Raw genomic sequence first — 20,180 nt, forward strand, 5'->3', positions numbered from 1 at the left:
ATCCTCGTCGATTGCCCCCCACAATGCCGGGTCAGACACCTGATTAAACCACTGCTCATCATGGTCGCTTCTGCTGCTGCTACCGATAACGTTAGCGCTAGCAGGTTGTGCTGCCTTGCTAACGTTAGCCTCAGTCTCCACGACGTCCTCGGGTCCCTGGTTAGCAGCATGCTCGTCATCATCATAATAATCTCGATCTACCACACATTCTTCACCCTGATTCTCCGCCTCCTGGGCCTCAGCCTGGCTACTTTTAAAGAATGATTTGATAGATGGAAGCTGTCTTAATAAAGATGCCTCCCTCTCCTCTTTTTCTCTTTTTCGTTTGCGTTTAAAACAACCGCTTCTTTCACTCATTTTCTTGACCTACAACGTCAACGACTCATCCCACAGTCCGCGCTCAATTCAGTGCGGATTTATTTGAAGTTCGCGTTTCGCGTTCGAAATGTCAAGAGCAGAATCAATTTGGCCGTCCGCCAACACGCTGCAGGAGGGCGTGCCACTGGTCTTCGTCTGTATTTGCACTCTCTGCGTTTGCGCTGTCAGCACTTAATGTTTATTTAGCTGGCATGGGAAGGCAGCACTTTCTTGTACGTGACGGGATGCAAACTCTGGAAGGCTCTCTTTAGTGACGGGTCCAAACAAAGATCTCATCAGCTCCTCTAGCCCTATCGGCGACTCGTGCACTTCGAGCCTTCTTAACGACGGCGCAAGTGGCTGACTGGTGACTGCGTTGGTGGTATAGTGGTGAGCATAGCTGCCTTCCAAGCAGTTGACCTGGGTTCGATTCCCGGCCAACGCATGTCCTTTGGCTCGGGCTGATGTCGAAGCAGAACTCCTTCTGTGACCTGTGGCTCCTCCCAAAACTTTTGGATGGATCGTTCGGAAGCCGAAAAGAGCTAGCTCTCCCCGTCGGGGAATCGAACCCCGGTCTTCCGCGCGGGAGCCGAAAATAGTTAAGCTTAACTTCTCTTAACTTTTCCCATTCATTCTCTATGGTAGTGCTTAACACTACGGATGCAATATATTTGTGGCCACACGTAGATTTCCTGGCGCTGTTTCGCTTCTTCCGTGGCGGGGAATTCGAACAGCAGATACTCATCTGTCAATCATTCGCTCTGAAGGAGAGGAGACGCGTTTTACGATCGGAGATTTCTTCACGAAATTGTTTTGTTTGAACAACATACGCTGCCAAACTCCCAACAAGCAGGTAAAGTGAATTATGTGTTTCTTTTAAAAAAACTAAACCAAAAAAAAACTTACAATTAATTACTTATTATATTATCATATAATCATACTTATGTGATTAATTATAGCAACTGTTTTGAATGTTATGTGATTTTCAAGACTTTAGTGCAAATATATAAATATATATATATATATATATATATATATATATATATATATATATATATATATATAATTGTCAACATGTACTGTGTGGTACAATTTCAAAATAACTATTTCCTATATATATATATATATATATATATATATATATATATATATATAAATTGTCAACATTTACTGTGTGGTACAACTTAAAATAACTATTTCCTATGTTAAATTAACTTTATTCCTGTGATGCAAAGCTGAATTCTTCAGCATCATTTATACTCTTCAGTGTGTCATATGATCCAGAAATCATTATTTATATGATTATTTGCTCACAAAACATTTCTTATTGTAATCAATGTTGATATTATCATTGTCACTACAATGATGAAAGCACATTATTTTCGGAAGGTTGACGTGATGCTGAAGACTGGAGTAATAATTCAGAAAATTCAGCTTTTCATAACAGGAATAAATTACAATGATTAGAAAATATATTCAAATATAAAAAAATAAAAGAAAAATTGTAAAAATAAAGACACACACACACACACACACACACACACACACATACATACATATATATATATATATATATATATATATATATATATATATATATATATATATATATATATATATATATATATATATATATATATATATATATATATATATATATATATATATATATATAATGAATTATAAAATACATTTGATATATTTAATTTGAATCTATATTTCAGGAATGTTAAGATGATGCATGCTGTGTCAAGACCCATCCACCCGTCTCACTCCACCATAACATCACACCAGACACTGAAGGGAAGGGTTTCTTCCGGATGCAGGTAAATAAATAATTCATACAGGCACTTATGTGTGTAAACTGTCTGTCTCATATGTGCACACAACACCAAGACATTATATTTTAATAAAGTAATGCTGTTAATCTTCTGTAGAACACCACACCATCTGCCATAACTGCGTCCCTCGTTCAGCTCACACTGGACCCCTCAGAACGGCTGGTCTTCGTGTTGGACCATAGATGGACAGATCTGTTGAGAACTGCCTCTCTTGAACATCTCTTGGCAACGCAACATAGGAGCAAGGATCTTCTTAAACAGGTCGAAGGCTTGTTTTATTTTCTGTGTCTTCCACAAATTGTATTATTATTAATATTATTGTAGCTGTTGTTGTTTAGTCTACAATTTTAAATTATTTAATTGATTTCCATTTGTTAAATAAAACATCAGAAGTATTGGCCTTGTTTACACTGTACTTTAGTGTGTTAATTAATTGTATTGACTTGCTTTATTTTATCTTGCTCAGTTTTGTAAACACTAAATGTTAGTAACGGCTATTATTAAACTCCGTAAATAAATATTTTATTTAAAATACTCTTACCAGTCAAATGTTTTTCAGCAGTAAGATTTTTAATGTTTTTTGAGAATTTCTTCTGCTCACCAAGCCTGCCTTTATTTTATCCAAAGTACAGCAAAAACTGTAGCATTTTAAATATTCTTACTATTTTAAATCAGCTGCTTTCTATTTCAATTCAATTCAATTCAAGTTTATTTGTATAGCGCTTTTTACAATACAAATTGTTACAAAGCAACTTTACAGAAAATTATGTTTCTACAATATTTAGTAGTAGCTTATAAGTGGTGACTGTCAGTTTGTGCACGTATGACAGGATTTGTAGAAAAATTCATACAAGACGTAGTCAGCCAGACGATGAACATTATTAATTTTATTAATAATTAATAATTATTATATGATGCAGTCACACATGTAGCAATATTTGTTAGTTCTGTTGTTGATTCAGGGTCAGCATCATCTGAGGTCCTCTGAGGGTCAGCATCATCTCTTCTCAGGTGTTCTGGATCCAGACTGGAGCTTGTGTAAATCCTAGTTACCACGGGATGTAAATCCAGCAGAAACAGAGACACATATAGAGACATCATTAGCATAGCTGCTGTTCCAACAGAGTAAAATTAATTAGTTTAACCCAAGCTAAAGAATAAGAATGCACATTTGATCAGATACAACTACACTCACAATTTAAGAGATACATTATTCGAATGCTTGGCGAAAGAGATGTGTTTTTAATCTAGATTTAAACAGAGAGAGTGTGTCTGAACCCCGAACATTATCAGGAAGGCTATATATTTGAATATATACTGTAATTTATTTCTGTGATGCACAGCTGTATTTTCAGCATCATTCATCCAGTCTTCAGTGTCACACGATCTTCAGAAATCAGAATAATATGATGATTTACTGCTCAAGAAAAAATTATTATTATTATTATTACTGTTGTTGTTATGTTATGTTGAAAACAGCCGAGTACAATCTTTTCAGTTTCTTAGATGAATAGAAAGTTCAGAAGAACAGCATTTATCTGATATATATATATATATATATATATATATATTTTTTTTTTTTTTTTTTTTTTTTACATTTTCATCATCAACATTTTTCATCTTTATCATCACTTTTAATCAATTTAAATCATCCTTGCTAAAAAAAAGGCATTAATTTCTGTCATTTCTTTCCCCCCAAAAGAATGGTACAATCTATATTGTTAAGAAAGCTTTTTATTTCAAATAAATGCAGATCTTTGGATCTTTCTATTTAAAGAATCCCTGGGGGGTTTAAAATATTGATAATAATAATAATAATAATATTTTTTCTTGACCAGTAAATTTTTATTCTGATTTCTGAAGATCATGTGACACTGAAGACTGGAGAAATGATGCTGAAAATACAGCGGAGCATCACAGAAATAAAATACATTTTACTATATGTTCAAATAGAAAGCAGTTATTTTAACTAGTAAAAATATTTCAACAATATTATTGCTTTTACTGTATTTTGGACCAAATAAAGGCAGGCTTGGTGAGAATTAAAAATCTTACTGTTCAAAAACATTTAAGTGGTAGTGTAATATATTTTTTTTCTGTGTTCTCCACAACTTTAGATTTTATTATTGTTGTTGTTGTTGAATCTATACATTTAAATATTTTCATGTATTTCAATTTGTTAATTAAAATACTATAAGTATGTGGCCTTGTTTGAACTGTATTGAACTGTGTGTTAAGTTTTATTGATTAAAAAATGTATACATTTTGTTGATTTTCTTTTAAATTGATATTACATTTTATTTACCTGTTACAATTAAACATACATAATTATTTAATATAAAACATATTTGTATTGTTTTTTCTGTTCTCCACATCTTTATTTTTATTATATCTGTTGCTGTTGTTTAATAACCTATGATTATTTTATGTATATTTATTTAATTATTATATATTTTTGTTATTTTTTCTTTTAATTTTTATAAGTATATTACTTTACTATAAATAAAATAAAAAAACTTACTTTTTTGTGAGTTTTAGTTATATTTCATATATATGGGTTTTCTGTACAGTTATACACATATAAATAGACGTATCTTTATAAATAAAGGCCTGAAACATTATCAAAGTGTTCTTTTTAATTATTCACATTTTTCTATATTAAAAATAACTATTCCCTATTATAATGTATATGTTTCTTAAGATCTTTGCACATTTTGTACACCATACAAAAGAACAATTATTACAAGATTTATTTTTATCTTTGTTCACAAAGTTCATCTATTATATGTTAATCGTACTTAAAGTGTATCTAGATGAAAAAACGAATACAAACTCATTTTATGGTATTTGTGGCCGAGACGGGATTCGAACCTCTAATTCTGTGTATTTTTTTCGTCCCGCCTCCCTGGAATTTCCTTCGTTGCTATTGGCTAGTTAGCGCTCTACACCTATCCGCGACTGGCCGCCGCGTGACAGGCGGAGATACTGTCCACTATACTAACGAGGAGCTGCGCATGCTGCCGTTTCTCCCCCAACCGACGCTACTGCACCAACATAACTGAACAATGCATGGCTTTTTCTGACGCTTACACAGCCCTAGCACCGTCAAATTCCGGATGGACCCATCATTAGCTAAATTCGCATAACATTTGGAACACTACCCGTTGCAGGGGTCATTGTTTGGACTCTTTTTTTTTTTTAAATTGCGCTTTAAACAAAAAGGATTGTGTCAATGCAACTGAACAACATTAATTAGGAACACAGTGCGTCAATAAAGCAAAATGACAGTTAAAGGCATTTCGTCATTGAAATCGGTGATGTCATCATTCAGCTAAGTTCAGTTTAAATAGTATCTGTGCAATAATTTGCAATCAAGTCAACGATATCGCTGTACATGAAGTGTCCCCAGCTATGCCTGCCAGAGGCGACAGAGGCAAGGAACCAAAACTCGATCGGTGAAAAAATGGAGAAAAAACCCGGTGAGAAACCAGGCTCAGTCGGGGAGACAGTTCTCCTCTGGTCAGAAGAAACCAGCAAATCAGCTCCAGGCTGCAGAAAAGTCAGACTGTGCAGAAGAATCATCTGTTTCCTGTGGTCTTGTCCTGGTGGTCGTCTGAGACAAGGTCTTTAAAGGGGATCTGTATCTGGGGCTCATCTAGTTGTCCCGGTCTCCGCTGTGTTTCAGGGCCATAGAGGTCCTTTCTAGGTGTTGATCAACCATCTTGTCTGGATACTGACTGGATCCGGGTGACTGAAGCGGCCCACTGATCTGGATACAGACTGGATCTGGTGGCTACGTTGACCTCGGAATAAGGGATTTCTTTAAAAGACTCTTTTATTCATATAAGATTTTCTCCAACTTTTCAGATGGAGGCATGAGAAAGAGATTGCCTTGATTGGGCTTGTGGTTATTGGTGGACCGAGTGGACTTTTGTGAGTTTTACTTCTCCCTTTTGGAGTGGGGGGGGGGCTGACGAAACGCATGTGGGCAGGCGTCATCACCCTTGATGACCCTTGGCGAGCGTAGTGGTTTACCAGAGGCATCGCACAGGCCGGAGTGGTCGTAGACACAGCTCAAGTTTTTCTTCATTGTCGCATAAATCTTTTGCCTTTTACTAAAGATTTCCATGGAGGGGAAGTTTTGCGAGTGACCTGTATTTTTGGGTGCTCTGCTCACAGCAGAGCTACATCGAAATGTCAAGAGCAGAATCAATTTGGCCGTCCGCCAACACGCTGCAGGAGGGCGTGCCACTGGTCTTCGTCTGTATTTGCACTCTCTGCGTTTGCGCTGTCAGCACTTAATGTTTATTTAGCTGGCATGGGAAGGCAGCACTTTCTTGTACGTGACGGGATGCAAACTCTGGAAGGCTCTCTTTAGTGACGGGTCCAAACAAAGATCTCATCAGCTCCTCTAGCCCTATCGGCGACTCGTGCACTTCGAGCCTTCTTAACGACGGCGCAAGTGGCTGACTGGTGACTGCGTTGGTGGTATAGTGGTGAGCATAGCTGCCTTCCAAGCAGTTGACCTGGGTTCGATTCCCGGCCAACGCATGTCCTTTGGCTCGGGCTGATGTCGAAGCAGAACTCCTTCTGTGACCTGTGGCTCCTCCCAAAACTTTTGGATGGATCGTTCGGAAGCCGAAAAGAGCTAGCTCTCCCCGTCGGGGAATCGAACCCCGGTCTTCCGCGTGACAGGCGGAGATACTGTCCACTATACTAACGAGGAGCTGCGCATGCTGCCGTTTCTCCCCCAACCGACGCTACTGCACCGACATAACTGAACAATGCATGGCTTTTTCTGACGCTGACACAGCCCTAGCACCGTCAAATTCCGGATGGACCCATCATTAGCTAAAGTCGCATAACATTTGGAACACTACCCGTTGCAGGGGTCATTGTTTGGACTCTTTTTTTTTTTTAAATTGCGCTTTAAACAAAAAGGATTGTGTCAATGCAACTGAACAACATTAATTAGGAACACAGTGCGTCAATAAAGCAAAATGACAGTTAAAGGCATTTCGTCATTGAAATCGGTGATGTCATCATTCAGCTAAGTTCAGTTTAAATAGTATCTGTGCAATAATGTGCAATCAAGTCAACGATATCGCTGTACATGAAGTGTCCCCAGCTATGCCTGCCAGAGGCGACAGAGGCAAGGAACCAAAACTCGATCGGTGAAAAAATGGAGAAAAAACCCGGTGAGAAACCAGGCTCAGTCGGGGAGACAGTTCTCCTCTGGTCAGAAGAAACCAGCAAATCAGCTCCAGGCTGCAGAAAAGTCAGACTGTGCAGAAGAATCATCTGTTTCCTGTGGTCTTGTCCTGGTGGTCGTCTGAGACAAGGTCTTTACAGGGGATCTGTATCTGGGGCTCATCTAGTTGTCCCGGTCTCCGCTGTGTTTCAGGGCCATAGAGGTCCTTTCTAGGTGTTGATCAACCATCTTGTCTGGATACTGACTGGATCCGGGTGACTGAAGCGGCCCACTGATCTGGATACAGACTGGATCTGGTGGCTACGTTGACCTCGGAATAAGGGATTTCTTTAAAAGACTCTTTTATTCATATAAGATTTTCTCCAACTTTTCAGATGGAGGCATGAGAAAGAGATTGCCTTGATTGGGCTTGTGGTTATTGGTGGACCGAGTGGACTTTTGTGAGTTTTACTTCTCCCTTTTGGAGTGGGGGGGGGGGGGCTGACGAAACGCATGTGGGCAGGCGTCGTCACCCTTGATGACCCTTGGCGAGCGTAGTGGTTTACCAGAGGCATCGCACAGGCCGGAGTGGTCGTACACAGCTCGAGTTTCTCTTCATTGTCGCATAAATCTTTCGCCTTTTACTAAAGATTTCCATGGAGGGGAACTTTTGCGAGTGACCTGTATTTTTGGGTGCTCTGCTCACAGCAGAGCTACATCGAAATGTCAAGAGCAGAATCAATTTGGCCGTCCGCCAACACGCTGCAGGAGGGCGTGCCACTGGTCTTCGTCTGTATTTGCACTCTCTGCGTTTGCGCTGTCAGCACTTAATGTTTATTTAGCTGGCATGGGAAGGCAGCACTTTCTTGTACGTGACGGGATGCAAACTCTGGAAGGCTCTCTTTAGTGACGGGTCCAAACAAAGATCTCATCAGCTCCTCTAGCCCTATCGGCGACTCGTGCACTTCGAGCCTTCTTAACGACGGCGCAAGTGGCTGACTGGTGACTGCGTTGGTGGTATAGTGGTGAGCATAGCTGCCTTCCAAGCAGTTGACCTGGGTTCGATTCCCGGCCAACGCATGTCCTTTGGCTCGGGCTGATGTCGAAGCAGAACTCCTTCTGTGACCTGTGGCTCCTCCCAAAACTTTTGGATGGATCGTTCGGAAGCCGAAAAGAGCTAGCTCTCCCCGTCGGGGAATCGAACCCCGGTCTTCCGCGTGACAGGCGGAGATACTGTCCACTATACTAACGAGGAGCTGCGCATGCTGCCGTTTCTCCCCCAACCGACGCTACTGCACCGACATAACTGAACAATGCATGGCTTTTTCTGACGCTGACACAGCCCTAGCACCGTCAAATTCCGGATGGACCCATCATTAGCTAAAGTCGCATAACATTTGGAACACTACCCGTTGCAGGGGTCATTGTTTGGACTCTTTTTTTTTTTAAATTGCGCTTTAAACAAAAAGGATTGTGTCAATGCAACTGAACAACATTAATTAGGAACACAGTGCGTCAATAAAGCAAAATGACAGTTAAAGGCATTTCGTCATTGAAATCGGTGATGTCATCATTCAGCTAAGTTCAGTTTAAATAGTATCTGTGCAATAATTTGCAATCAAGTCAACGTTATCGCTGTACATGAAGTGTCCCCAGCTATGCCTGCCAGAGGCGACAGAGGCAAGGAACCAAAACTCGATCGGTGAAAAAATGGAGAAAAAACCCGGTGAGAAACCAGGCTCAGTCGGGGAGACAGTTCTCCTCTGGTCAAAAGAAACCAGCAAATCAGCTCCAGGCTGCAGAAAAGTCAGACTGTGCAGAAGAATCATCTGTTTCCTGTGGTCTTGTCCTGGTGGTCGTCTGAGACAAGGTCTTTACAGGGGATCTGTATCTGGGGCTCATCTAGTTGTCCCGGTCTCCGCTGTGTTTCAGGGCCATAGAGGTCCTTTCTAGGTGTTGATCAACCATCTTGTCTGGATACTGACTGGATCCGGGTGACTGAAGCGGCCCACTGATCTGGATACAGACTGGATCTGGTGGCTACGGTGACCTTGGAATAAGGGATTTCTTTAAAAGACTCTTTTATTCATATAAGATTTTCTCCAACTTTTCAGATGGAGGCATGAGAAAGAGATTGCCTTGATTGGGCTTGTGGTTATTGGTGGACCGAGTGGACTTTTGTGAGTTTTACTGCTCCCTTTTGGAGTGGGGGGGGGGGGCTGACGAAACGCATGTGGGCAGGCGTCGTCACCCTTGATGACCCTTGGCGAGCGTAGTGGTTTACCAGAGGCAGCGCACAGGCCGGAGTGGTCGTAGACACAACTCGAGTTTCTCTTCATTGTCGCATAAGTCTTTCGCCTTTTACTAAAGATTTCCGTGGAGGGGAACTTTTGCGAGTGACCTGTATTTTTGGGTGCTTTGCTCACAGCAGAGCTACATCGAAATGTCAAGAGCAGAATCAATTTGGCCGTCCGCCAACACGCTGCAGGAGGGCGTGCCACTGGTCTTCGTCTGTATTTGCACTCTCTGCGTTTGCGCTGTCAGCACTTAATGTTTATTTAGCTGGCATGGGAAGGCCGCACTTTCTTGTACGTGACGGGATGCAAACTCTGGAAGGCTCTCTTTAGTGACGGGTCCAAACAAAGATCTCATCAGCTCCTCTTGCCCTATCGGCGACTCGTGCACTTCGAGCCTTCTTAGCGACGGCGCAAGTGGCTGGCTGCTGACTGCGTTGGTGGTATAGTGGTGAGCATAGCTGCCTTCTTAGCAGTTGACCCGGGTTCGATTCCCGGCCAACGCATGTCCTTTGGCTCGGGCTGATGTCGAAGCAGAACTCCTTCTGTGACCTGTGGCTCCTCCCAAAACTTTTGGATGGATCATTCGGAAGCCGAAAAGAGCTAGCTCTCCCCGTCGGGGAATCGAACCCCGGTCATCCGCGTGACAGGCGGAGATACTGTCCACTATACTAACGAGGAGCTGCGCATGCTGCCGTTTCTCCCCCAACCGACGCTACTGCACCGACATAACTGAACAATGCATGGCTTTTTCTGAAGCTGACACAGCCCTAGCACCGTCAAATTCCGGATGGACCCATCATTAGCTAAAGTCGCATAACATTTGGAACACTACCCGTTGCAGGGGTCATTGTTTGGACTCTTTTTTTTTTTTAAATTGCGCTTTAAACAAAAAGGATTGTGTCAATGCAACTGAACAACATTAATTAGGAACACAGTGCGTCAATAAAGCAAAATGACAGTTAAAGGCATTTCGTCATTGAAATCGGTGATGTCATCATTCAGCTAAGTTCAGTTTAAATAGTATCTGTGCAATAATTTGCAATCAAGTCAACGTTATCGCTGTACATGAAGTGTCCCCAGCTATGCCTGCCAGAGGCGACAGAGGCAAGGAACCAAAACTCGATCGGTGAAAAAATGGAGAAAAAACCCGGTGAGAAACCAGGCTCAGTCGGGGAGACAGTTCTCCTCTGGTCAGAAGAAACCAGCAAATCAGCTCCAGGCTGCAGAAAAGTCAGACTGTGCAGAAGAATCATCTGTTTCCTGTGGTCTTGTCCTGGTGGTCGTCTGAGACAAGTTCTTTACAGGGGATTTGTATCTGGGGCTCATCTAGTTGTCCCGGTCTCCGCTGTGTTTCAGGGCCATAGAGGTCCTTTCTAGGTGTTGATCAACCATCTTGTCTGGATACTGACTGGATCCGGGTGACTGAAGCGGCCCACTGATCTGGATACAGACTGGATCTGGTGGCTACGGTGACCTCGGAATAAGGGATTTCTTTAAAAGACTCTTTTATTCATATAAGATTTTCTCCAACTTTTCAGATGGAGGCATGAGAAAGAGATTGCCTTGATTGGGCTTGTGGTTATTGGTGGACCGAGTGGACTTTTGTGAGTTTTACTGCTCCCTTTTGGAGTGGGGGGGGGGGGGCTGACGAAACGCATGTGGGCAGGCGTCGTCACCCTTGATGACCCTTGGCGAGCGTAGTGGTTTACCAGAGGCAGCGCACAGGCCGGAGTGCTCGTAGACACAGCTCGAGTTTCTCTTCATTGTCGCATAAATCTTTCGCCTTTTACTAAAGATTTCCGTGGAGGGGAACTTTTGCGAGTGACCTGTATTTTTGGGTGCTCTGCTCACAGCAGAGCTACATCGAAATGTCAAGAGCAGAATCAATTTGGCTGTCCGCCAACACGCTGCAGGAGGGCGTGCCACTGGTCTTCGTCTGTATTTGCACTCTCTGCGTTTGCGCTGTCAGCACTTAATGTTTATTTAGCTGGCATGGGAAGGCAGCACTTTCTTGTACGTGACGGGATGCAAACTCTGGAAGGCTCTCTTTAGTGACGGGTCCAAACAAAGATCTCATCAGCTCCTCTAGCCCTATCGGCGACTCGTGCACTTCGAGCCTTCTTAACGACGGCGCAAGTGGCTGACTGCTGACTGCGTTGGTGGTATAGTGGTGAGCATAGCTGCCTTCCAAGCAGTTGACCCGGGTTCGATTCCCGGCCAACGCAAGTCCTTTGGCTCGGGCTGATGTCGAAGCAGAACTCCTTCTGTGACCTGTGGCTCCTCCCAAAACTTTTGGATGGATCATTCGGAAGCCGAAAAGAGCTAGCTCTCCCCGTCGGGGAATCGAACCCCGGTCTTCCGCGTGATAGGCGGAGATACTGTCCACTATACTAACGAGGAGCTGCGCATGCTGCCGTTTCTCCCCCAACCGTCGCTACTGCACCGACATAACTGAACAATGCATGGCTTTTTCTGACGCTGACACAGCCCTAGCACCGTCAAATTCCGGGTGGACCCATCATTAGCTAAAGTCGCATAACATTTGGAACACTACCCGTTGCAGGGGTCATTGTTTGGACTCTTTTTTTTTTTTTTTTAAATTGCGCTTTAAACAAAAAGGATTGTGTCAATGCAACTGAACAACATTAATTAGGAACACAGTGCGTCAATAAAGCAAAATGACAGTTAAAGGCATTTCGTCATTGAAATCGGTGATGTCATCATTCAGCTAAGTTCAGTTTAAATAGTATCTGTGCAATAGTTTGCAATCAAGTCAACGAAATCGCTGTACATGAAGTGTCCCCAGCTATGCCTGCCAGAGGCGACAGAGGCAAGGAACCAAAACTCGATCGGTGAAAAAATGGAGAAAAAACCCGGTGAGAAACCAGGCTCAGTCGGGGAGACAGTTCTCCTCTGGTCAGAAGAAACCAGCAAATCAGCTCCAGGCTGCAGAAAAGTCAGACTGTGCAGAAGAATCATCTGTTTCCTGTGGTCTTGTCCTGGTGGTCGTCTGAGACAAGGTCTTTACAGGGGATCTGTATCTGGGGCTCATCTAGTTGTCCCGGTCTCCGCTGTGTTTCAGGGCCATAGAGGTCCTTTCTAGGTGTTGATCAACCATCTTGTCTGGATACTGACTGGATCCGGGTGACTGAAGCGGCCCACTGATCTGGATACAGACTGGATCTGGTGGCTACGTTGACCTCGGAATAAGGGATTTCTTTAAAAGACTCTTTTATTCATATAAGATTTTCTCCAACTTTTCAGATGGAGGCATGAGAAAGAGATTGCCTTGATTGGGCTTGTGGTTATTGGTGGACCGAGTGGACTTTTGTGAGTTTTACTTCTCCCTTTTGGAGTGGGGGTGGGGGGCTGACGAAACGCATGTGGGCAGGCGTCGTCACCCTTGATGACCCTTGGCGAGCGTAGTGGTTTACCAGAGGCATCGCACAGGCCGGAGTGGTCGTAGACACAGCTCGAGTTTCTCTTCATTGTCGCATAAATCTTTCGTCTTTTACTAAAGATTTCCATGGGGGGGAACTTTTGCGAGTGACCTGTATTTTTGGGTTATCTGCTCACAGCAGAGCTACATCGAAATGTCAAGAGCAGAATCAATTTGGCCGTCCGCCAACACGCTGCAGGAGGGCGTGCCACTGGTCTTCGTCTGTATTTGCACTCTCTGCGTTTGCGCTGTCAGCACTTAATGTTTATTTAGCTGGCATGGGAAGGCAGCACTTTCTTGTACGTGACGGGATGCAAACTCTGGAAGGCTCTCTTTAGTGACGGGTCCAAACAAAGATCTCATCAGCTCCTCTAGCCCTATCGGCGACTCGTGCACTTCGAGCCTTCTTAACGACGGCGCAAGTGGCTGACTGCTGACTGCGATGGTGGTATAGTGGTGAGCATAGCTGCCTTCCAAGCAGTTGACCTGGGTTCGATTCCCGGCCAATGCAAGTCCTTTGGCTCGGGCTGATGTCGAAGCAGAACTCCTTCTGTGACCTGTGGCTCCTCCCAAAACTTTTGGATGGATCATTCGGAAGCCGAAAAGAGCTAGCTCTCCCCGTCGGGGAATCGAACCCCGGTCTTCCGCGCGGGAGCCGAAAATAGTTAAGCTTAACTTCTCTTAACTTTTCCCATTCATTCTCTATGGTAGTGCTTAACACTACGGATGCAATATATTTGTGGCCACACGTAGATTTCCTGGCGCTGTTTCGCTTCTTCCGTGGCGGGGAATTCAAACAGCAGATACTCATCTGTCAATCATTCGCTCTGAAGGAGAGGAGACGCGTTTTACGATCGGAGATTTCTTCACGAAATTGTTTTGTTTGAACAACATACGCTGCCAAACTCCCAACAAGCAGGTAAAGTGAATTCTGTGTTTCTTTTAAAAAAACTAAACCAAAAAAAAAAAAACCTTACAATTAATTACTTATTATATTATCATATAATCATACTTATGTGATTATTTATAGCAACTGTTTTGAATGTTATGTGATTTTCAAGACTTTAGTGCAAATATATAAATATATATATATATATATATATATATATATAATTGTCAACATGTACTGTGTAATACAATTTCAAAATAACTATTTCCTATATATATATATATATATATATATATATATATATATATATATACATATACATATATATATATATACATATACATATATGTATATATATATATAAAAAATTGTCAACATTTTCTGTGTGGTACAACTTAAAATAACTATTTCCTATGTTAAATCAACTTTATTCCTGTGATGCAAAGCTGAATTCTTCAGCATCATTTATACTCTTCAGTGTGTCATATGATCCAGAAATCATTATTTATATGATTTTTTGCTTACAAAACATTTCTTATTGTAATCAATGTTGATATTATCATTGTCACTACAATGATGAAAGCACATTATTTTCGGAAGGTTGACGTGATGCTGAAGACTGGAGTAATAATTCAGAAAATTCAGCTTTTCATAACAGGAATAAATTACAATGATTAGAAAATATATTCAAATATAAAAAAATTGTAAAAATAAAGACACACACACACACATACATATATATATATATATATATATATATAATGAATTATAAAATAAATTTGATATATTTAATTTGAATCTATATTTCAGGAATGTTAAGATGATGCATGCTGTGTCAAGACCCATCCACCCGTCTCACTCCACCATAACATCACACCAGACACTGAAGGGAAGGGTTTCTTCCGGATGCAGGTAAATAAATAATTCATACAGGCACTTATGTGTGTAAACTGTCTGTCTCATATGTGCACACAACACCAAGACAAATATTTTAATAAAGTAATGCTGTTAATCTTCTGTAGAACACCACACCATCTGCCATAACTGCGTCCCTCGTTCAGCTCACACTGGACCCCTCAGAACGGCTGGTCTTCGTGTTGGACCATAGATGGACAGATCTGTTGAGAACTGCCTCTCTTGAACATCTCTTGGCAACGCAACATAGGAGCAAGGATCTTCTTAAACGGGTTGTAGGCTTGTTTTTTTTCTGTGTCTTCCACAAATTGTATTATTATTAATATTATTGTAGCTGTTGTTGTTTAATCTACAATTTTAAATTATTTAATTGATTTCCATTTGTTAAATAAAACATCAGAAGTATTGGCCTTGTTTACACTGTACTTTAGTGTGTTAATTAATTGTATTGACTTGCTTTATTTTATCTTGCTCAGTTTTGTAAACACTAAATGTTAGTAACGGCTATTATTAAACTCCGTAAATAAATATTTTATTTAAAATACTCTTACCAGTCAAATGTTTTTCAGCAGTAAGATTTTTAATGTTTTTTGAGAATCTCTTCTGCTCACCAAGCCTGCCTTTATTTTATCCAAAGTACAGCAAAAACAGTAGCATTTTAAATATTCTTACTATTTTAAATCAGCTGCTTTCTATTTCAATTCAATTCAATTCAAGTTTATTTGTATAGCGCTTTTTACAATACAAATTGTTACAAAGCAACTTTACAGAAAATTATGTTTCTACAATATTTAGTAATAACTTATAAGTGGTGACTGTCAGTTTGTGCACGTATGACAGGATTTGTAGAAAAATTCATACAAGACGTAGTCAGCCAGACGATGAACATTATTAATTTTATTAATAATTAATAATTATTATATGATGCAGTCACACTTGTAGCAATAATTGTTAGTTCTGTTTGTGGATTCAGGGTTGGCATCATCTGGGGTCCTCTGAGGGTCAGCATCATCTCTTCTCAGGTGTTCTGGATCCAGACTGGAGCTTGTGTAAATCCTAGTTACCACGGGATCAAGATCCCAGCAGAAACAGAGACACATATAGAGACATCATTAGCATAGCTGCTGTTCCAAAAGAGTAAAATTAATTAGTTTAACCCAAGCTAAAGAATAAGAATGCACATTTGATCAGATACAACTACACTCACAATTTAAGAGATACATTATTCGAATGCTTGGCGAAAGAGATGCGTTTATAATCTAGATTTAAACAGAGAGAGTGTGTCTGAACCCCGAACATTATCAGGAAGGCTATATATTTGAATATATACTGTAATTTATTTCTGTGATGCACAGCTGTATTTTCAGCATCATTCATCCAGTCTTCAGTGTCACATGATCTTCAGAAATCAGAATAATATGATGATTTACTGCTCAAGAAAAATTTATTATTATTATTATTATTACTGTTGTTGTTATGTTATGTTGAAAACAGCCGAGTACAATCTTTTCAGTTTCTTACATGAATAGAAAGTTCAGAAGAACAGCATTTATCTGAAATATATATATATATATATATTTTTTTACATTTTCATCATCAACATTTTTCATCTTTATCATCACTTTTAATCAATTTAAATCATCCTTGCTAAAAAAAAAGGCATTAATTTCTGTCATTTCTTTCCCCCCAAAAGAATGGTACAATCTATATTGTTAAGAAAGCTTTTTATTTCAAATAAATGCAGATCTTTGGATCTTTCTATTTAAAGAATCCCTGGGGGGGTTAAAATATTGATAATAATAATAATAATAATATTTTTTCTTGAGCAGTAAATCATCATATTATTCTGATTTCTGAAGATCATGTGACACTGAAGACAGGAGAAATGATGCTGAAAATACAGCTGCTCATCACAAAAATAAAATACATTTTACTATATGTTCAAATAGAAAGCAGTTATTTTAACTAGTAAAAATATTTCAACAATATTATTGCTTTTACTGTATTTTGGACCAAATAAAGGCAGGCTTGGTGAGAATTAAAAATCTTACTGTTCAAAAACATTTAAGTGGTAGTGTAATATATTTTTTTTCTGTGTTCTCCACAACTTTAGATTTTATTATTGTTGTTGTTGTTGAATCTATACATTTAAATATTTTCATGTATTTCAATTTGTTAATTAAAATACTATAAGTATGTGGCCTTGTTTGAACTGTATTGAACTGTGTGTTAATTTTATTGATTAAAAAATGTATACATTTTGTTGATTTTCTTTTAAATTGATATTACATTTTATTTACTTGCTCAGATATGTAAACACTGAATGTTAATAACTGTTACCATTAAACATACATAATTATTTAATATAAAACATATTTGTATTGTTTTTTCTGTTCTCCACATCTTTATTTTTATTATATCTGTTGCTGTTGTTTAATAACCTATGATTATTTTATGTATATTTATTTAATTATTATATATTTTTGTTTTTTCTTTTAATTTTTATAAGTATATTACTTTCCTATAAATAAAATGAAAAACTTACTTTTTTGTGAGTTTTAGTTATATTTCATATATATGGGTTTTCTGTACAGTTATACACATATAAATAGACGTATCTTTATAAATAAAGGCCTGAAACATTATCAAAGTGTTCTTTTTATCATTATCATAGAGGTCCATTATCATAGAGGTCCTTTCTAGGTGTTGATCAACCATCTTGTCTGGATACTGACTGGATCCGGGTGACTGAAGCGGCCCACTGATCTGGATACAGACTGGATCTGGTGGCTACGTTGACCTCGGAATAAGGGATTTCTTTAAAAGACTCTTTTATTCATATAAGATTTTCTCCAACTTTTCAGATGGAGGCATGAGAAAGAGATTGCCTTGATTGGGCTTGTGGTTATTGGTGGACCGAGTGGACTTTTGTGAGTTTTACTTCTCCCTTTTGGAGTGGGGGGGGGGGGGGGCTGACGAAACGCATGTGGGCAGGCGTCGTCACCCTTGATGACCCTTGGCGAGCGTAGTGGTTTACCAGAGGCATCGCACAGGCCGGAGTGGTCGTACACAGCTCGAGTTTCTCTTCATTGTCGCATAAATCTTTCGCCTTTTACTAAAGATTTCCATGGAGGGGAACTTTTGCGAGTGACCTGTATTTTTGGGTGCTCTGCTCACAGCAGAGCTACATCGAAATGTCAAGAGCAGAATCAATTTGGCCGTCCGCCAACACGCTGCAGGAGGGCGTGCCACTGGTCTTCGTCTGTATTTGCACTCTCTGCGTTTGCGCTGTCAGCACTTAATGTTTATTTAGCTGGCATGGGAAGGCAGCACTTTCTTGTACGTGACGGGATGCAAACTCTGGAAGGCTCTCTTTAGTGACGGGTCCAAACAAAGATCTCATCAGCTCCTCTAGCCCTATCGGCGACTCGTGCACTTCGAGCCTTCTTAACGACGGCGCAAGTGGCTGACTGGTGACTGCGTTGGTGGTATAGTGGTGAGCATAGCTGCCTTCCAAGCAGTTGACCTGGGTTCGATTCCCGGCCAATGCATGTCCTTTGGCTCGGGCTGATGTCGAAGCAGAACTCCTTCTGTGACCTGTGGCTCCTCCCAAAACTTTTGGATGGATCGTTCGGAAGCCGAAAAGAGCTAGCTCTCCCCGTCGGGGAATCGAACCCCGGTCTTCCGCGTGACAGGCGGAGATACTGTCCACTATACTAACGAGGAGCTGCGCATGCTGCCGTTTCTCCCCCAACCGACGCTACTGCACCGACATAACTGAACAATGCATGGCTTTTTCTGAAGCTGACACAGCCCTAGCACCGTCAAATTCCGGATGGACCCATCATTAGCTAAAGTCGCATAACATTTGGAACACTACCCGTTGCAGGGGTCATTGTTTGGACTCTTTTTTTTTTTTAAATTGCGCTTTAAACAAAAAGGATTGTGTCAATGCAACTGAACAACATTAATTAGGAACACAGTGCGTCAATAAAGCAAAATGACAGTTAAAGGCATTTCGTCATTGAAATCGGTGATGTCATCATTCAGCTAAGTTCAGTTTAAATAGTATCTGTGCAATAATTTGCAATCAAGTCAACGTTATCGCTGTACATGAAGTGTCCCCAGCTATGCCTGCCAGAGGCGACAGAGGCAAGGAACCAAAACTCGATCGGTGAAAAAATGGAGAAAAAACCCGGTGAGAAACCAGGCTCAGTCGGGGAGACAGTTCTCCTCTGGTCAGAAGAAACCAGCAAATCAGCTCCAGGCTGCAGAAAAGTCAGACTGTGCAGAAGAATCATCTGTTTCCTGTGGTCTTGTCCTGGTGGTCGTCTGAGACAAGTTCTTTACAGGGGATTTGTATCTGGGGCTCATCTAGTTGTCCCGGTCTCCGCTGTGTTTCAGGGCCATAGAGGTCCTTTCTAGGTGTTGATCAACCATCTTGTCTGGATACTGACTGGATCCGGGTGACTGAAGCGGCCCACTGATCTGGATACAGACTGGATCTGGTGGCTACGGTGACCTCGGAATAAGGGATTTCTTTAAAAGACTCTTTTATTCATATAAGATTTTCTCCAACTTTTCAGATGGAGGCATGAGAAAGAGATTGCCTTGATTGGGCTTGTGGTTATTGGTGGACCGAGTGGACTTTTGTGAGTTTTACTGCTCCCTTTTGGAGTGGGGGGGGGGGGGGGGGGGGGGCTGACGAAACGCATGTGGGCAGGCGTCGTCACCCTTGATGACCCTTGGCGAGCGTAGTGGTTTACCAGAGGCAGCGCACAGGCCGGAGTGCTCGTAGACACAGCTCGAGTTTCTCTTCATTGTCGCATAAATCTTTCGCCTTTTACTAAAGATTTCCGTGGAGGGGAACTTTTGCGAGTGACCTGTATTTTTGGGTGCTCTGCTCACAGCAGAGCTACATCGAAATGTCAAGAGCAGAATCAATTTGGCTGTCCGCCAACACGCTGCAGGAGGGCGTGCCACTGGTCTTCGTCTGTATTTGCACTCTCTGCGTTTGCGCTGTCAGCACTTAATGTTTATTTAGCTGGCATGGGAAGGCAGCACTTTCTTGTACGTGACGGGATGCAAACTCTGGAAGGCTCTCTTTAGTGACGGGTCCAAACAAAGATCTCATCAGCTCCTCTAGCCCTATCGGCGACTCGTGCACTTCGAGCCTTCTTAACGACGGCGCAAGTGGCTGACTGCTGACTGCGATGGTGGTATAGTGGTGAGCATAGCTGCCTTCCAAGCA

The 20,180-nt window shown here is 41.1% G+C and overlaps 14 non-coding genes across 14 annotated transcripts; 9 read left to right on the forward strand and 5 right to left on the reverse strand.

Annotated features, from left to right (window-relative positions):
- Positions 1-6,269: 6,269 nt before the first annotated feature.
- LOC132146096 (U5 spliceosomal RNA) lies at positions 6,270-6,384 on the forward strand. The gene has a single exon (XR_009434844.1). It is a non-coding gene; the product is annotated as a U5 spliceosomal RNA (small nuclear RNA).
- Positions 6,385-6,852: 468 nt separating this feature from the next.
- trnad-guc (transfer RNA aspartic acid (anticodon GUC)) lies at positions 6,853-6,924 on the reverse strand. Its single transcript has one exon. It is a non-coding gene; the product is annotated as a tRNA-Asp (tRNA).
- A 1,065-nt stretch (positions 6,925-7,989) lies between these two features.
- On the forward strand, positions 7,990-8,104 carry LOC132145961 (U5 spliceosomal RNA). The gene has a single exon (XR_009434719.1). It is a non-coding gene; the product is annotated as a U5 spliceosomal RNA (small nuclear RNA).
- A 468-nt stretch (positions 8,105-8,572) lies between these two features.
- trnad-guc (transfer RNA aspartic acid (anticodon GUC)) lies at positions 8,573-8,644 on the reverse strand. The gene has a single exon. It is a non-coding gene; the product is annotated as a tRNA-Asp (tRNA).
- A 1,064-nt stretch (positions 8,645-9,708) lies between these two features.
- On the forward strand, positions 9,709-9,824 carry LOC132145937 (U5 spliceosomal RNA). Its single transcript, XR_009434696.1, has one exon. It is a non-coding gene; the product is annotated as a U5 spliceosomal RNA (small nuclear RNA).
- A 293-nt stretch (positions 9,825-10,117) lies between these two features.
- trnar-ucu (transfer RNA arginine (anticodon UCU)) lies at positions 10,118-10,189 on the forward strand. The gene has a single exon. It is a non-coding gene; the product is annotated as a tRNA-Arg (tRNA).
- A 103-nt stretch (positions 10,190-10,292) lies between these two features.
- Positions 10,293-10,364, reverse strand: trnad-guc (transfer RNA aspartic acid (anticodon GUC)). The gene has a single exon. It is a non-coding gene; the product is annotated as a tRNA-Asp (tRNA).
- A 1,067-nt stretch (positions 10,365-11,431) lies between these two features.
- Positions 11,432-11,546, forward strand: LOC132145797 (U5 spliceosomal RNA). Its single transcript, XR_009434563.1, has one exon. It is a non-coding gene; the product is annotated as a U5 spliceosomal RNA (small nuclear RNA).
- Positions 11,547-11,839: 293 nt separating this feature from the next.
- Positions 11,840-11,911, forward strand: trnag-ucc (transfer RNA glycine (anticodon UCC)). Its single transcript has one exon. It is a non-coding gene; the product is annotated as a tRNA-Gly (tRNA).
- A 103-nt stretch (positions 11,912-12,014) lies between these two features.
- trnad-auc (transfer RNA aspartic acid (anticodon AUC)) lies at positions 12,015-12,086 on the reverse strand. The gene has a single exon. It is a non-coding gene; the product is annotated as a tRNA-Asp (tRNA).
- Positions 12,087-13,156: 1,070 nt separating this feature from the next.
- Positions 13,157-13,271, forward strand: LOC132146122 (U5 spliceosomal RNA). Its single transcript, XR_009434866.1, has one exon. It is a non-coding gene; the product is annotated as a U5 spliceosomal RNA (small nuclear RNA).
- A 4,729-nt stretch (positions 13,272-18,000) lies between these two features.
- On the forward strand, positions 18,001-18,115 carry LOC132145962 (U5 spliceosomal RNA). Its single transcript, XR_009434720.1, has one exon. It is a non-coding gene; the product is annotated as a U5 spliceosomal RNA (small nuclear RNA).
- A 468-nt stretch (positions 18,116-18,583) lies between these two features.
- Positions 18,584-18,655, reverse strand: trnad-guc (transfer RNA aspartic acid (anticodon GUC)). The gene has a single exon. It is a non-coding gene; the product is annotated as a tRNA-Asp (tRNA).
- A 1,076-nt stretch (positions 18,656-19,731) lies between these two features.
- LOC132145798 (U5 spliceosomal RNA) lies at positions 19,732-19,846 on the forward strand. Its single transcript, XR_009434564.1, has one exon. It is a non-coding gene; the product is annotated as a U5 spliceosomal RNA (small nuclear RNA).
- The last annotated feature ends 334 nt before the right edge of the window (positions 19,847-20,180 follow it).

The sequence above is a fragment of the Carassius carassius genome, chromosome 8 (genome assembly GCF_963082965.1).
Source record: "Carassius carassius chromosome 8, fCarCar2.1, whole genome shotgun sequence".
Lineage (NCBI taxonomy): Eukaryota > Metazoa > Chordata > Actinopteri > Cypriniformes > Cyprinidae > Carassius > Carassius carassius.